The sequence below is a fragment of the Sapajus apella genome, unplaced genomic scaffold (genome assembly GCF_009761245.1).
Source record: "Sapajus apella isolate SASKATOON/1434 unplaced genomic scaffold, GSC_monkey_1.0 scaffold40, whole genome shotgun sequence".
NCBI classification, from domain to species: domain Eukaryota; kingdom Metazoa; phylum Chordata; class Mammalia; order Primates; family Cebidae; genus Sapajus; species Sapajus apella.
The window spans coordinates 8294621-8305347 of NW_022436980.1; positions in this window are offsets into that span (position 1 = coordinate 8294621).

Below are 10727 nucleotides of genomic sequence, written 5' to 3' on the forward strand. Positions count from 1 at the left end.
AATCCCAACACTTTGGGAAACCGAGGTGGATGAATCGCTTGAGCCCAGGGCTTCAAGACCAACCTAGGCAACATGGCAAAACCCTGCCTCTACAAAAAACACAAAAAATTAGTTGGGCATGGCAGTGTGTGTCTGTGGTTCCAGCTACTCAGGAGGCTGAAGCAAAAGAATCGCTTGAGCCTAGGAGGCTGTGATCATGCCACAGCACTCCATCATCCTGGGTGACAGAGTGAGACCCTGTCTCAAAAAAAAAAAAAAAAACATAGGGCAGTGTCCCCTCCCAAGAAAAGGAGTTAGATAGGAATAATAGAAAATGTACTCTTAGAATAATAATAGGGTTCTAGCTTCTGCTAGATTAAAAAAAAAAAAAAAAAAAAAAAAGACAATACTCTTTTACAACCTGAAATTACTTTTTCAAGCATGTCTCCAGTTCATTGGCATTGAGGTAAGAGTTAGCAATGCACCTGAGCATTTCTTTCTCTAATGAGCAGGCAGAGAAGTCACAGATCATCACCTGGAGGACTATAAAATAAGCCACAGCTTAGCGAAGGGACCAAAATACATTCAGAGGAAGATGCTATTGGTAAATGTCCTCAAATTCTATAATTTGGAAAAATCCAAGGTATATCTCTGAAAATGTGAGGATTAGAGAACTAGCTAACCTGAATCTCTGTCTTCTGGCAGTATAGACTAGGTAGTTTGAAATCTGAGTAGTTTTTCCATAAAAGCATTTCCTCCCAAACATTTCTTACCAAACTCCCAAATAAATAAGTAAAACAAAATATAATTTTATAATTTTTGAGAAAGATTATAGATTATGGCATTTAGAAAGAAAAGCATTCTGTAGAGTTGGGGAAATCTGGAAGACTCTTGAGGACACAGCTTTGCCAAAGTTGCTGGTTGTCACAAGACTCTTCAAAAACTACTTTTTGGGCTGGGCACAGTGGCTCATGCCTGTAATCCCAGCACTTTGGGAGACCAAGGTAGGTGTATCACGAGATCAGGAGTTCAAGACCAGCCTGGCCAATATGGTGAAACCCTGTCTCTACTAAAAATACAAAACTTAGCTGGGCGTAGTGGCACACACCTGTAGTCCCAGCTACTCAGGAGGCTGAGGCAGGAGAATTGCTTGAACCCAGGAGGCGGAGGTTACACTGAGCTGAGATTGCGCCACTGCACTCCAGCCTGGGCAACAGAGTGAGATTCCGTCTCAAAAAACAAAAAATAAAAAACTACTTTTCACCAGACATCTCTTAGGGCTCTAAGGTGAATATTAATTCAGCAGAAAGATCCTTTCCTGCTACATAGGCAGGAGGTACAGACACAGGGAAGTAGACAGAACACTGCTTGTCTCATTTTCTGTAATATAGTTAATAATGAAGCTCATACTTTCTCAACTTCTAGAAGCCTGGAGGATGAAAGCAGCTCAAGGGTAGGGTGAATGATGGCCTCAGTGGGCCCTTCTTAATGTATCTCAGCACTGAATGTGTGGAGATTCTAGAGAAATAGAAGGCCCTTAGAAAGAACCTCTGTTTCTCTGCCACCATGCTCCTTGCTCCCTCTGCTGGATTGCTTTCTTTTCCTTTCTCTTCCTTGGCTGCCCTTTACTTCAAGGTTTGGGGTATACAGATAGTGGGGTGTGGCTTGGTGAGTGCTCTTCACTTCAGGTCCAAGTGAGGCACTGTTAACATGCTAACTACTTCTCGTCAGTTCTCTCCAAGTTGTGCAAAGCTCCTGATGCCAGATTTCCTAATTTTGCACGTAAAGTCAAAAGAGTTAAGATTTGGTGATGGGGGCAAAGGGCCAGCTATAACAGAAATCAATGGGTATCATGAAAAGGCCACTGGACTTGGGAAAACTGGGTGGCTGTCCTTGCCCTGCCATGTACTTCCCTGTGTGACCGGAGGTGAGATGTTTTACCTCTGGGCCTCAGTTTCTTATTACAAAATGACAGAGAAGACTAGATACCTAAGTTCCTAAGTTTGTGACATTTATGAATTTTTCTTGGCCCTTTGTAAGTAGAATGCTAAATTTAGAGGCTTCCTGTGGTTAAACTGACGTCCAATTCTCAGGCAGCCCAGACTTCCTAGTTCAGAACCCAGTTCCAGATTTTTGTGGGAATGGGGAAAGGTATTAAATGACTCCAATGAATTCTTTCCTGCATAATGCACTGCTGGGGTTGAGACTCAATGAGGTCATCACCTCCAACACACAGAACCCCTCATCATTTCCTTACAGCCAGGCTGGACTTCCAAGGACATCAGGTTGGTGAGGACTGTGAGCATCGTAAAAATCTAAAGAGTCCCTCTAATATGGCACATATATGTTCTTCAACACAGTTTCCTAATTTGAGACCACAAACACATAATCTAATATCCTAAAGCCTGGACAAACTGGGAAGCCCCTGGGCAGACTGCACAGATCTTAAATGTCAGTGCTTTCCTTCCAGAAAGCAAAAGAATGGTCCATACCTTCTTTAATCCATGGGTTGATATATGTGCCTAGGGAACCAGGTTGAATACGTTGGTGATTTTAAATAGCTAAGATCGCCCATGGGCAAACATTCTTTTTTTTTTTCCTCTGCAATAAGCATGCCTTCCTCTCTCCTGGTCCTTTTCTCCTTTCCCAGGCCCCTCTATCAGTGATAATTCTGGCTCTCAGATTATTACAATTGATTAGGTGTAACTGATAGGGTAAAGGTGCCACCCTTCCCAAGGCTATCTATAACGCAAAAGGATCCAAGGAAAAGCGAGGTGGGGAACACCTTGGCAAACCATTTCTGGAAGACAGCCAGTCCCTGCTGTAGGCAAGCCTCATTTTCCTTCCCCCAAATGTTAAAGAGTAAATTCCTCCTATAGCCTTAGGTCTCTTTTCCATCTTTGGTTTGCTTCTTATCATGAGCTATCTTTAGAGTGCCAAATTAGAACGGGGTAGGCAGAGGCAGGCATATGCCCAAAATTGGTAAGACCTGGTTGGGAACAGTTGAAAGCTTTGATATGTGCAAAGAACCATTTGATCAACCCAGTTCTTAATACAGGATACTAAAGTTTAGACTCAAGTTATATGACAATTCAAATATTCATTGTGACATTTCTCTGTACAGAGGCTCAGACTAGTAGAGAACAGTTAGGTAAACAGTTAATTATAAGCTAGTATGTATCACCAATTATGGGTTTTTATAGGGGAATGGCAGGTGGAAGGGACCAGGGAGAGATGATGAGTGATAATGATTATGTAGTCTTTTGGAGGATAGAATTATAAAACTGCTCTTCCTTTCAAGCACCACGATTTTAGGAAGTACTTCATACGGGCTCCACCATTAACATGGGCCAATGGCTTCTGGATACTCACAGTTCAGGCACAATTTCTCCTGAAGACGTTTTACCTTTCCCATCTTTAAGAAATTGTCTGTATGTTCACGAAAGACGGTGACACTTGTATTAATTCATTAAAATACACTACCCACTCCCTGAAATAAACTAAATAAAAAGTAATGAATTCATAGAAGAAAATTTCTCCAAGATTGAAACTAGAGAATATCCTTAGCCTTGCACTTTGAGCTTTGAGAAATGTGTGCCTATTCACCATCCCAACATGAAGAAACCCTGCAGTAGGAAAAATAATTAACACACCATCTATTGCCCATGGAAGGATCAGCTCTGGCTGAGTGGCCAAAGATGGGTGACATCATTATACTCTGCCTTTATTTTTTTCTTCTGACCCACCTGGCTTCCTAATTGGAGGAAAGAGGTGTGGTAAAGGTATATGAAGACCATGGTTTAATTAGACTAGAAAATGCTGTCATAATCTCTGGGGTCATCAGAATGTTTAGCTTTGTCTCCTGGGCCAATATAAGAGCAGTGGGATTTATGATGTGTTGTTTAATGTCTGAAACTACTCTGGTGACCATCAGGGTCAATTTCTTTAATGATGGTTTCCAACGGGCCTTACATTACTTACATTAAGTAAGCCTGGCTGATAACATGACCAAAGAGACATAAAGACCCTGTTGGGAATGACTTTGAGCTCTCAAAGTCAAGATTTCTTACACAAATCTATAAGCTGGAGAAAATGAAGGCAGTGTGGTATATGTGTGCAAATAAGGATACTGCGGAGCTTAAGTATGGAACGTCTCTTGGACCCCCAATGTCATCTGTATTCTCTTTTTCCTCTTGTACTATATCCTTTGCCTGTAAATAAAAGGTTTATTTGATTATGCTGTGTAGATTCTGGTTTTGCAGGGTGGAATATATACAATTACAATATATTTACATATATACAAAATATTAAATCTAAAATGTTAAAATATTTTATATTAAATGTGTAAGACAAATATAAAACATAAAATATTATATAATATTTATAAGCATAAAATATAAAAAATTCTAATTACCAATTACACAGCTTTAGTGAAAAATTGTGTGCTGCTTTCAAGGAATTTCACTTAACTGGATTTCTCACCAAATTAGGGGGCTTAATCTAAAATAAGGGAAATTCCACTGATAGCCCCTCCTCACAAAAAGGAGACAGTAGTAATTGTATCTGTGTGGAACTGGCTCTCAAAGCAGGAGTTTCAAGAAATGTAGAAGAAAAGCACACACACACGAAATTCCCTCACTGTAATTCTCTATGGTCCCTGCCTTCCTTTCACATTCTTAAAGTAGCTTCCAGCCCTTTAGAATAAGTTAAAGATGGAATTCAAATATTGTCCAGGAAAAGAGGAATTATGTAAGGAATATGCTATCTATGCTATTTTTTTTTTTTTTAGCAAATATTAGGCCCAACTGGAATGTTAAACTCTGGTTAAAGATGAGTACACAGGAACTTGAAAGAAAGGGCCTATATAAAAAGCATGCACACACTCAGGCTTAAAAAATTGCTAATATACAAAGAAAAACACACACACACACACACACACACACACACACACACACACCCCTACACACTTAAAATATAGCAAGGAAACCTTAAACTTTTTGGTAATTTTACATGAAACAAAAAAGATTAATTTCTGACGGAAAAAAAAGAGTGACTCAAATTATTTTCCAGACAAGCTGCCCCTTGTATTAAATGGCTATATAAAGTAATAAAAAATGCAAAACCTCTTTGAGTAGTAAGATAAATAGACAAAATCTGGAGCTAGTACATAATTATATATATACCAAACCTCAGGAAATTTATCAATCAAAATTCTTTCAGAAAAGAAAAATCTATTTAAGACTGCTTCCAGCTGATAGGTGAATTACCATTAAAAAATTATGAATGAGGAAGTTATGTCATGAACAAATTAAGTTTAACTAGTTGTGATAACTGGAATTAATAAACTAAAAGGTAAATCATTCTTTAAAAAACTATATATAATAAAAAAAGTTTAAAAGGAACTTCCAAGTTAACAAATTATGACAGGATAAATTCTAAGAGGCACCACAATTGTATATCCTATTAAGAACTCTGCTGCTAACTAAATACAATGCCTTTTTATTACTTAGAATTTTTATTTTACATTTGTTTAAAGAGTGCTTAAAAACTTATTTATCATGTATCACTCTCTAATAACATAAAAGGGGAACAATAAGTTAAATAATAAAGCTATTCATAAAACATTTTCCCACTTTAAGCCAGAATTTTTTGACTCAATATATGACTCATTGCTGTAAATGTCTGAAGTTTTCCACACAGAACAATTCTCTGCACGATTGAGAGAACTGATGATGATGCATAATTTCTTAAGGCAGGAAAATCTCTTGAACTCAGGAGGTGAAGGTTGCAGTGAGCCAAGATCGCACCACTGCATTCCAGCCGGGCCAACAGAGTGAAACTCCATCTCAAAAAAAAAAAAAAACCAAAAATCCATACACACACAAAAAAACAAAACCCAAATTACTTAGAAATTAACTTAACCAGGGAGGTAAAAGACCTCTACAACGAAGACTACAAAACATTTCTGAAGATCAAAGATATAAATAAATGAAAAGATGTATATAAATTGCAAGACAATTTTATTAAACTCTTAATACTAACTAAAATGATCTACAGATTTAATGCAATCCCTATCAAAATCTCAATTTTTTTTTTTTTTTGGAAATAGAAAAGCCCATCCTAAAATTCATATAGAATCTCAAGGGACCCTGTATAACCAAAACAATCTTTAAAATGAAGAACAAAGCCAAGGACTTTTATGTCTAGATTTCAAAATTTACTACAAAGCTATAGTAATCAAAAGAGTATAATACTGCCATAAAGACAGACATACAGACCAATGTAAGAGAACAAAGATTCCAGAAATAAACCCTCACACATGTAGTCAAATTATTATTGACAAGGATAACAAGACTAATTAATGAGGGAACAATCTTTTTAACAAATAGTGTTGAGAAAATTGGATGTCCACATGCCAAAGAAAGAAGCTGGACCCTTACCTAACATCACATACAAAAATAAACTGACATAAACTGAAAATGTATCCAAGACCTAAGTATGATACCTAAAACTATAGAGCTCAAAATAAAACACACAGAAAATTTTTCACAACATTCAATTTGACAATGATCTCTTGGATATGACACTAAAGGCACTGGCAATAGAAAAAATAGACAATTTAGATTTCGTTAAAATTAAAAAATTTTGTATATTAAAATACATTATCAATAGAGTAAAAAGGCAAGCCACAAAATTAGAAAAAATATTTGCAAATCATATATCTGATAGGGGATTAATATTAAGATATATAGAGAACTCCTAAAACTCAACAATGGCAACAAAACAAACAGATTCAAAAGTGGGCAAAGGACTTCCTTTCTCCAAAGGAGATATACAGATGACTGACAAACACATAAAAAGATGCTAAACACTGCTAATTATCAGGGCAAGGGCAATCAAATCTACATCATACCCATTACAATGACCACTAAAAAACAAAAACGTCAAACAAGTGTTGGTGAGTATATGGGGAACTTGTAACTCTTGTATACAGTTGGTGGGAATGTAAAATGGTAGAGCGTCTAAAGAAAACAGTAAGTCAGATCCTAAAAAAATTTTAAATGTACCCTTTAATTTACAAAGAATTACCACATGATCCAGTAAGTCCACATCTAGGGGTGTGTGTGTGTGTGTGTGTGTATGTGTATATCAGCTATACCATTTTACATTCCCACCAACAGTATACAAGGGTTCCAAGTTCCCCACATACTCACCAACACTTCTTGTTTTCTGTTGTTTTTAGTGGCCACCGTAATGGGTGTGATGTGATATCTCATTGCAGATTTGATTTGCTTTTCCCTAATAATTAGTGATGTTGGTCATCTTTTCATGTGCTTGTTGGTTATTTGTATATCTTCTTTGGAGAAATACCTATTCAAGTCCTTTGCCCACTTTTCATGTATATATACTCAAAATAATTGAAAGCAAGGTCTCTAAGAGATTGTTTATACACTCATGTTTATAGCATCATTATTCACAACAGCTAAATTGCTGTAAGCAACCCAAGTGTCCAGATGAGTGAATGGATAAAGAAAATGTGGCATATACATAAAATGAAATATTCTTTTGTCTTAAAAAGGGAGGAAATTCTGACATATACTACAAAGGGAGGAAATTCTGACATATACTACAACACTGATGAACCTTGAGGACATCATGCTATGTAAAATAAGCCGGTCATAAAAGGACAAATGCTGTATGATTCTACTTATATGAGATATTTAGAATACTCAAAATCATAAAGAGAGGAAGTGGAATGTTGGCTGCCATAGACTGAGGCGAGAGAAGAATGGGGAGTTACTGTTTAATGGGTATACAGTTTCAGTTTTGCAACATGAAAAGTGTTCCTGAGTAGACAGTGGTGATGGTTGTGTAATACAAATATATAAATGTGCTTAATAACTACTGAAGTACACTTAAAAATGGTTAAGACAGGAAATTAAATGCTGTGCATTATACCACAATAAAAAATGGAAAAAATAATTAGAAATAACTAGTTAGAACCTACATTTTAAAAAACAATAGAAAAAACTTTCAGAAACAAAATTAAGAATGAGAAAATAGAACTACAGCAATGAGAAATTCAAAGGATTATGAGAATAAATCATAAATTCCTATGCCAATATATTCAAAAATCTGGATGAATGGCTCATTTTTTTAGCAAAACATAAATGATCAAGAGTGAACCAAGAAGAGGAAAAAGGAGATAGAGAATGATGTGAGAGGGGGAAAAAATGTATCTTAAAAAAAGTGCCAAGCCTAGGGAATTTTACTAGTGTGTTCTGTTAGAAATTCAGGAACACATAAAGCTGATGTTTTAAAAATCTTTCCAGGACACCAAGCCCAATGGGAGTTAGTAGCATCCGTATGGGATTGTTAGGAACAGGGGTTGATAAATCTCCAGCAGGATTAAATGTATGACTTGCAAAGTCAGAAAGTTTCCGTTTTCTTGACAGCCACAGGGTAATACTTAAAGCAACTAAAACAGCAATGAGGGCAGTTCTGCAGGACTGTTGGTGGACTGCCATGATTCTATTTTAGCAAAATACCACCTTCTCATTACATTCATACTTGAAATAGAAATTTATTGGCTTTAAAGCTTTGTATTTTAATTTGTAAATGTTTTGGTTTTCACATAAAAAGTATAGACAGTTTATTCTTCCTATTATGTTTGTATGTATTTAAATAAGAGTGAAGTAGAAAAAAGTCCACATTGACATTTATATTTTTTTCCTTTAAAACGAAGTTTCAGAAACTCTGCTCTAGGTTTTAGAGAAAAAATATCACTCTTCATTTAGCTTGACTTTTTCTGCCTCTTCTCCCCACAGGAAAGGTAGATAGATGTTCATGGGAAAAATCAGGACATAGATAAAGGAAAAAGGATCCAAAGAGGATATGGGCTATTTAATCGAGCCTATTGGGTCTATACAGAAAAGCAAAAAGATTCTTTGCAGCTCCACCAAGTCTAGTCCATCTTACAAGTGACAAGGCTTCCACGTGGGACGCCAGAGGCAAAAAAGCCTTAAGTTATAGAGTAATTCTGACAAGTTATCCCCTCTGTATATGAATCTTGAAAACCTATGGCAGCAAGATGCAGCTGGCCAAGAATTTGAGATCTTGGGTCTAAGCCATCTTTCTCTCTATAACGAAGAGCTGGGTTGCTGCTTTCCCTCAGATTTAGGCACAGTCCTGGACGGTTCAGTCCCAAGACCAATGACAGAACTAGATCAGGTAATTCGCTACAGGCCACACTTGTGGTACAACCAAAGGCTATGCAGGAACTATCAAGGGAAGAGATTCAGTGCATTATGTGTAGGTCATAACTGAGCAGAAGAGCATCTAAAAATAGAAAGGGACTTTAGAAATCACTTAGTCCAACTTGTATACCAATGAAGAAATCTCTTCCTAAAATTTCAGTGATCACTTACTACTATTCTCTATTACTCTTCAGGAAGGTTTTTTACTGTTGAAAAGTAATGTATTATGGAAAAATCTTTATTATAATAAAATAATGACCACTACTGTATAAATCTCACTGTAGTTTGATTCTCCCGAACAGAAAAAAAAATCTACTTCCTTTTGCACATGACAATTGCTCCTCTTCAGGTTATACTATCCCAATTTCAGGAGCATGCAGGATATAGTTTCCAGACCTCTGATCTTAAAACAGTGGTGCCCACAAGACCTCCAGTGGATACACATCAGAACTTCACATCTTAAAAGAAAATACTTTTCAGATTGAGGGGGTAGGTTTGCAAGTTTGTTACATTGCGTATATATGGTATATTGTGTAATGGTGAAGTATGGCCTTCTAGCGGACCCATCACCCAAACAGTGAAAATTGTACCCAATAGATATTTTGCCAACCCTCATGCCCTTCTTATCTGATATGGTCAGGCTTTGTGTCTCCACCCAAGTCTCATCTTGAATTGTAATGCCCATAATCCCCAGGCTTTCAGGGAGGAAACAAGTGGAGGTAATTAGATCATGAGGGCAGTTTTCCACAGGCTGTTCTCATGATAGTAAGTTCTCGTGAGATCTGAGGGTTTTATAAGCATCTGGCTTTTTCCATTGGCACTCTCTCTCCTGCCACCTTGTGAAGAAGGTGCCTGCTTCTGCTTTGCCTTCAGCCATGGTTTTAAGTTTCCTGAGCCTCTTCCCTGGCCATGCAGAACTGAGTCATTTAAACCTCTTTTCTTTATAAATTACCCAGTTCCAGGTATTTCTTTATAGCAGCATGAGAATGGAAGAGTACACCACCTTTCTCACTTTGGAATCCTGTGTCCATGTGGATCCAGTTTAGCTGCCACTTGTAAATGAGAACATGTGGTATTTGATTTTCTGTTTCTGAATGATTTCATTTAGGATAATGGCTTCCAACTGCATCCACGTTGCTGTAAAGTACATGGTTTCATTATTTATGGCTGCAAAATATTCCATGGTGTATATGTACCACATTTTCTTATTCCAGTCACCACTGATGTACACTCAGGTTGAGTCCATGATTTTGTTACTGTGAATACTGCTGAAATGAACATACCAGCACAGGTGTCTTTTTGATAAAATGATTTCTTTTCCTTTGGGTAGATACCCAGTAGAGGGATCGCTGCGTCGCTAAGAATTTAACATTTTTAGTTCTAGCACATGCTCTTGTGCTCTCACCTTTCTCTCCCTCTCATTAAGTGGCAAGTTAACATATGTAAACTTAACTTTGTGCAAAAAATGCTTTCCAAAGAAGAAGGCGAGGA